Source organism: Electrona antarctica (assembly GCF_951216825.1).
Source record: "Electrona antarctica genome assembly, chromosome: 17".
Taxonomy (NCBI): domain Eukaryota; kingdom Metazoa; phylum Chordata; class Actinopteri; order Myctophiformes; family Myctophidae; genus Electrona; species Electrona antarctica.
In genome coordinates this window covers 15,530,864-15,538,949 of record NC_136798.1, presented here as the reverse complement: position 1 = coordinate 15,538,949, position 8,086 = coordinate 15,530,864, and positions in this window count along the sequence as shown.

Genomic DNA, 8,086 nt, shown 5'->3' with positions numbered 1-8,086 from the left:
CCAACCAAACAATACAACGAACCACAGCTTTCCACGGCCTCCGTTCCCTTAATTGATTTCACATTGCGACTGACTGATGCCCAGTGTGTCTCTGAAATGTTCCTTTTTGGGGGGCGTCCTGCTGTAAACGCTGAAGACAATGCCTTGTGCGGTCCCATGGCCTCTTGTCTTGGCCGCTCGCGTTGCAGTGTCCTTGTTGTTGTCATCGTCGCCACTATCGGACCCGTTCCTCCTCCTCGTCTCCAATGGACGATGAGCATTAGCGCGTTCCAACCCCCGGAAGAGGCCGCGGTCCACTCCGCTCCTCCAGCAGCGAGCTCCGTCCGAGGGAGACAAGTGTATCAAAAAAACACTTCCCACTTTTGGCCGGCTGGCGCGCCGCATTAAAAGATTAGAAGCAATGGCTTAAATCGAAGGGAGAGCTTTGCAAAATATCAAGAAGAGACTGTTGTCTGTCCCCCCTCGTGTCTAGTTTTTGCAGGAAGTGGATAGAGAAGTCTTTATTGTGGTGCTTGTTTGAGGAAAAAAAGAGGGAGAGAATGAAAGAAATGGGACATACTCTAAAGCCTTTCTGTGTCATAGGAATTAAACAAACGCAAAAAAAAAAGTGGGGGTGGGGGGGTTGGGGATAAAAGCGGCTTAGACTGTTGAGACAAGTACATCTAAGAGAATGCACAAAAGCAGGGGTGTAAACGGCGGATTCTTCCCGGCTAAAAACTTATCAAGCGCAAGCTTTGTGCTCAATCCATTTAAGTGAGTCCCTAACACGCCCCTATTGTATGCCTTTAATGGTCGGAAAGTGACTTGCGCGGGGCTATCGCCTCTTCATGGGGATTACAGCTAAGTGCTTAAGTTGTAGCGAAACCCGGATTTATACTGACGGCAGAGAGAGAGAGAGAGAGGGGGGGTGGGGGGGAGGAGGAGATGGGGGTGGAGGGGCAGAGAAAGGACCCTTACAAAGGATTTGTGTCAGGATCGCACTGTTCACTTCATGTGCCCGTGACAGGGCCGAGAGAGGACAACCGCCGTTTAGGACATTAGGTTGCCTGTACGAGCTCATGGCACACAACAGTCTCATTTCTCTCTATTATTCCATTCTATTCTCTCTCTCCCCCCCTCTCTCTCTTTCTCATCCCTGTTTTAATTAATTTCTAGCTGTGCTGCCGTATGAGGCTTGGCCCAGGAAGTGTCTTCCCCTGCAGTTTCTGCCCATGGCTCCCGCTGTCGCTGCCAGAACATAAGTCGACACTCAGAATGTTTCAAGAAGCAAGTGGTAACAAGGCAAAAGCAAAGGCCAGACAATAAAGCCAGAAGGATACATGATACGGTATGTGTGACGTGAGGATTTGATACGCTTTTGTTCAGGGGATAACTCTATGTTCTCATAATAGTAATCACTGTTAATATAGAGCGTGTGTTCGGTAAGACGGGTCTCCCAGTCTCTCCATCTCTTTAGTGAACAGAAAATGCATTGTCAGGATACCAGATAACAAATTCAATCCAATCAGGAGACAGGATAAACGAGTGAAATTGGAAGTGATGAAGAAATAATAATAAAATAAATGAACAGACAAAATTGGAACTGGAACACAACAGCCACATAAAACACATACGCTGATGACTCACAGATTATACATCGTATGTTTAACACAGTGTGAGGATAAACAAACACAATAAAGGGCAGGACTTTCTTCAATTGTGGATCGCGCACAAACGCTAAGAGAATTTGTCACATGAGGGACAGTCAGTTAAAATAAATAAAACAAATGATCGTCGACTCGTATCATTCTATTACTTTTACAAGTGCTGTTTCTATGCTGTGACCTTTCCTGAAACCAGATTGGAATGTGTTATGCACCTTATTGTTCTGTAGAAACACATCCAATTGATGAAAGATACATTTTTCTAAACCCTTGCGTAGACCCTGTAAACTTACAGGTCTATTTTTTCCACACCCAAATGAACAGTCTGGGGTTTCCTAACTTTCCTGTGTACACAATTTGAGTCCAGTCACTTTACATTATTCAGATCATCATTTTGTCGCGTTGAGTATCCTTGTGTTTTTCACTTAACCATTTCAACCTATTTTGGGCAAGTCAAAATCTACTACAAGTTCTATTTTGGGCAAGTTATTAAAACGACAAAGGGTTTACAAAATGAGCTTGTAGATCGGGGTGTTGTCGCTATTGTCTCATGATGAAGTATATATAGGGCTTAATCGGGTTAAACAGAAGTCAATGTTTAATAACTCGTCACCCTGCGTCCTGCATACTGGGCTGCTTCAAACAGAGCATCCAGGGTTGTTTCTGTTTGTTTTTGCAACACAGGAAACGGCTGCCTGTCTGAAGCCTGACACATCCGGCTGCTGGACACGGCAACAGGCGATGAACATTAAGCGATATGATACAGTAGACTAAGTTCATTTACTGTCTTTACATGAACTAATTTAGGTAGAGATGGGAACCCATATCATTATTATATGACAGACAGGTGTACAAGAGTCAGAAGGAAAGCGTATAGCCTTGAGCGTTGTGTGCCGACTCCCTGATGTAACCAGCTGTAGGTAGGTAAACCAGGGAACACCTGCCCCTATTGTCCCCCTGACTCAGTCAGTCTCACACACACGCAGTCACACACACACACGCAGACACACACACACACACACACACACACACACACACACACACACACACACACACACACACACACACACACACACACACACACACACACACACACACACACACACACACAGAGAGAGAGAGAGACACACAGACACACCGATCTTCCCTGAGCACACAACACCCAACACTGAGTAAAGATGAAGAAAAGGCCCAGCCCTGTACACGATGTAAACCCTTTTCTTTCACTAAGCCTTGATATGTTCCTCAAAGCCAGTGAGACCTATTGTGTGCCTCTGCCTTTTGTCATCGCGTGTTTAAGCAGGGACTGCTGATCATAATGATGATGATGAGGACGATGATGCTGCTAATGATGATGGCGACGACGGTGGATTAAGAAGAAGCAGCTGCCAGGGGGGGATGAGAGGAACGCAGACAATCATCCTGTTTACTCAAGAAAGGTACACATAGTGACTGCTGTTGAATGGCGACTGTCTGTGTGTGTGTGTGTGTGTGTGTGTGTGTGTGTGTGCGTGTGCGTGTGCGTGTGCGTGTGCGTGTGCATGCGCGCGCGTGTGTGTGTGTGCGTGCGTGCATGCACTCGCATGTGTGTGTGTGTGTGTGTGAGAGTGAAAGAGGTGTGCCCTGATAAAACGTCTGCGACTCCTATCGTTTCAGGTTCCTTCACATGCTCATTTAGTTTTCTATTGAGCTTGAGTTAAGATAAGATATAATTGAGATACGACACAATAAGATGAGATCAGAAAAGATGAGATGAGACAGCAAGGAAGTATTGTGCTTCATGGTTTGGGATGGTTTATAATATGAATATTATTTTACAGTATTACTTTGTGTGACTTCTAATTGACAGAAGTAAAACAGATTACGTGTCCGCAACTGTTCTTGAAGTGTCAAAACACTCATGTGAATCATAGTACGGCACTGGCGGAACAACTCGGTACCGGGCCGGGGGGGTGACCGCACGATCGGGACCTGCCGAACCTAGCTCCCCAAGCACCCCCCCCCAATGCCATATATCGACGGAGACGCTTGACGTCGCGTAACATCACTTTGCTGATGACTTTACCAGCGTCAGCGTGATACTTTTACAATTAATTAATTACTCACCTAATGCTGGCTACCGCCGCAGTAGCTCGATAGGATCCACTTCCACCATGTTTAACGTATATTCCAAAGTGTGTACACATTGTTTAAGTCAAAGATGCGCAGCATCATGGCTTTCATAAGGTAATATAAACTTTGGCTAAAAGCAATCCACCACCACCATCACTTCTAATCAATGTTTACAGTCTGTCAGTCCCTCCCTCCCGGCAACATCTGGAAAAACAACTGTCTGTCATGGAAGTAGGCTACACCGAAACAGACTTCCTCCTAAGAGCTATACTTGTAATGATTAGTCAACACTAGTTTTATTTCTTAAGTGAACTTACAGGATGTGTATAGATATATTTGTAGTGCCCTGAGAGATACTGCTTTGAATCGTTAGTGTAACGCTGTGTGGTCGTGGATCGATCATCTGACAGCCCCGGGCCCCCTGGAGTCACGGGCCCCGGGCCCCCTGGAGTCACGGGCCCCGGGCCCCCTGGAGTCACGGGCCCCCTGGAGTCTCGGGCCGGGGGGAAACACCCCCCAACCCCCGGTGGTTCCGCGCCTGTAGTATGGTATGATGGAGTCACGGGCCAGGGGTAAACTACACCCCCCAACCCCCGGTGGTTCCGCGCCTGTAGTATGGTATGATGGAGTCTCGGGCCAGGGGGAAACTACACTAGTAGGAAAGTGTGTGAAAAATGTGACGTAAATTGCACGCTGCGTTCATGATTGGAGGCTTTTTGTTCAAAACTTTGGAAGCCAATATTAGCCAATTAGGATGGAATATAAAATATCGGACAGATCCGTCTTGAGCACATGACTATAGAGATACTGTGTAACGATGTGTGGGATTTTTGGACAGAATCTGGAGGAGTAATATCAAAAAATGTGTTTTACAAAAGTCGGCCTCCTGGTGGTGCTATAAAAGGCAGATGTGAAAAATGCAGGTCAAAGGTTTTTCCTTGGCCTCTAGGGGGTGTGCATGCAACGTTTTATGCAGATCGGTGCAGTTATAGGTAAATCTGAAAATCTGCCTCATGGTGGCGCTATAACAGGCCGTTCTGGAAGATTTGGGGCAGTGGTTTGTCGTTGGCATCCAGGGAATGTGTGTGCAAAGTTTGGCATCGACCGGGCCAACGGTGCCGGAGATTAGCTGGTAAAAGACGGACAGACGGACACACACACGGACGGAGTGCAAATCATACTCTCCCCATGCCTTCGGCCGGCTGGTGGAGACAAAAATGAAAAAAAGAAAAGAAAATGTCCTCCTATGACGACATGCCCAAAATATGGACACCGGGTGAAAGTTGTTGATATGGAGCAGAGGAGTGACGACAAGTGAAACCAGGGCGCACAAAGTGAGCTGAAACTAACTCTGCTCCAGTTGCACCTGGTACATCTCTACAGCATGTGACCTGACCCGTACCGGCCTGCACCTTCCGTACCGGCCTGCACCTTCCAGCCCTCTGTCTGGGAGATGTCCCGTCCCAGCGACCAACACCGTGACAGGGACACGGTGGCTGTCGCCCTATTTAAGCATCAGATGCAGAAAGGCTCCTTGTGCCGGCATTGCAGCCAGAAGGGCCAAAGAGGTTAATGCACCCAGGGAGAGAGAAGCAACCAGCTGTTGGCCTTCTAATGTTTAAAACCACCTCCCTCCCTCCAATCCGTCCATCCATCCCTCTCTCCCTGCCCTCCCCTCTGCCACCCTCGCCTCCAGCCCATTCTTTCCCCCCCTCCCCTCCGTGTCTCTCTCCCCTCTCAAAAGAAGAAAGCCCGGGCAATAAAAAGCGCTCAAATGGCGAAACATCTGCTGGGAGCATTTTGGTGCGGCCAAGAGCGTCTTAACTCCTCCTGGGCAACAATGTGAGGCCATTTTCTGGGAAGGGGCGATGGGGACTTAGCAAGAGATAAGAGGAGATAATGGCTGGATGGAGGACTTGGCAGGGGCGGGGGGGTGGTGGGGGGGAGGCTGCAAATGCACAATCAGTAGGTCCGTGTGGAGATAGAGGAGGGAGAGGAGAGAAGGAGGGAGGGAGGAGGATGGAGGAGGAGGAGGAGGGAGGTCTTACGAGGCCAGAGAAAAGTGGTTTGGTAAACAATGCCTGAGCATTAGTATGGTAATCTGAACATGCCTTTATTTGGATAAAGATGTAGGTTATTCTGGGGGAGGAGTGTGTGTGTGTGTGTGTGTGTGTGTGTGTGTGTGTGTGTGTGTGTGTGTGTGTGTGTGTGTGTGTGTGTGTGCGTGTGCGTGTGCGTGTGCGCGTGTGTGCGTGCGACTGTGTGTGTGTTTGAGGCTTTGTGCGCACATTCGTGTGTGTGTTGTCTTGTTTTGCATGTGCCTCTGTGTATTTGTCTACGGTATGTTACAGATATTGGAGATTGCAGGAGCTGATGTTAATGTAGGAACGGCCTGCAGCCACAACATGACAAGTTTGTGAGCTAAGCAGCTTAAACTGTGCCCTTATGGCCTTTCTGTATTACACAGTGTTTTGACATTCCTATATATCCTTCAATGAAACCAGCATGTGCAATGCTATAGAGCAGTGGTTCCCAAAGTGGGGTCCGGGGACCCCCAGGGGTCCTCGAGGGAGTTCCAGGGGGTCCCCAGCTACATGTTTGGAACCACATGGACCTTTATGGGTCTGTAACTCTGAGAGTGTACACATGGAACCAAATGGAACGGTTCCATTTGGTTCCATTTGTACACTCTCAGAGTTAAATTAACATTGATTGAATATAAATTGGGGGTCCCAGAGTTAGAAAGGCCATTAAATGGGGGTCTGTAGACTAATGCATGTCAAACTGGGGGTCCTTCAGTCCTTCAAATTAAACGTGTTGAGAATCACTGCTAGAGCCGTCTTATGGGGGTCCCTGCATGGTATATCTCTTCAAATGGGGGTCCACGGGCTAATTAGTGTCAATTTGGGGGTCCTTGACATGACAAGGTTTGGGAACCATTGCTATAGAGACTGTTTGCAATGCATTGGAGGATATTTGATGGTTGTCTGTGACAACAAAGTGCCTTTTCCACTGCGAGCAGCTAATCTCCGCCACCGTTGGCCAGTTCACTGCACACACACTCCTTGCATGCATGCCAATTCAGAACCTCTGCCCCTAATTCCTCAGATCAACCTGTCATAGCGCCACCATGAGGCCAATTTTAAAAACACATTTTTGCTATTACCCCTACAGATTTTGAAGAAAAAAATCACACCCGTGTGAAGTGAGGGGCGCTAATATATTAAAGTCTAACTCATGTTGATTAGGTGATGTAATGGTGATATAAAACAAACGGTGCCAACACAAACATTAAATGCCATTAACAATAAAGAGACAATATGACGTAATGAGGGACAATATGACGTAAATGTTCCCTTCATTGTCAATGGTGTTTTTAAAACAAACATTGAACTAAATTTTCCACATCAGCCTCATGGTGGCGCTTTAACAGACCAATTTGTGTTTTTACCTATAACTGCACCATCTGTGTGAAACTTTGCACGCACACTCCCTATAGAGGCCAAGGAAAAACCTCTTCCCTGCATCTGATTTTTATAGCGCCACCAGGAGGCAGACTTTTGAAAAACACATGTTTTGATATTACCCTTTGTGGTACACAGTAGCTCTACAGTCATGTGTTCAAGTCGGATATGTCCGATATTTCATATGCCATGCTAATTGTCATGAAAATGACATCTTCAGTGAGATGGAATTATCAGTTATACTAAGTACAGCAACAAGCAGAGCTCTCATTGTAATGCTAGCATTAATAATCGTAATGGCTCTTGTAAATTGTGGTCAAAAAATAGCCCAGAGTCTGTCATGTTGGCAAGACGGAGGCATTCTAAAACATGACCATTTAAGCTGCTGAGACACTAGATCATATAAATGGCCATAAATCATCTTTATGATTTCTCTGTTTAGCAGACTGGGGGTTTCAGGTCACACTGTTGATGCCCTCTATATACTGTATATATATAATATATATATAATCAACAAAACACACTAATTGGAAGTTTTTCTAAATGCGATGGTGACATTGACGTTATGCTCAGGGACGTAGCTGACCATTTGGTTGCCCTACTCGTAGGACGAGAGCGCTGCATTTCCTCATTCAGATTGACTATTGCTGTTTGTTTCTCCGCGGCGGAGCTGCGGAGAAATTTGTTATTATGAGGGTCGGCTTGGCACTTTTTGTTGCCCCACTCGGCGTGTTGCCCTACTAGCAGTGCGTATTGCACGTATACGTAGCGACGGCACTGCATGGTTATGCTCATTTAAGCAACTAGAGTCTAAAGAAAATCTATCCTTTTTGCAAAGCCTCTGTTCATGAAGTAATTAATGCACTC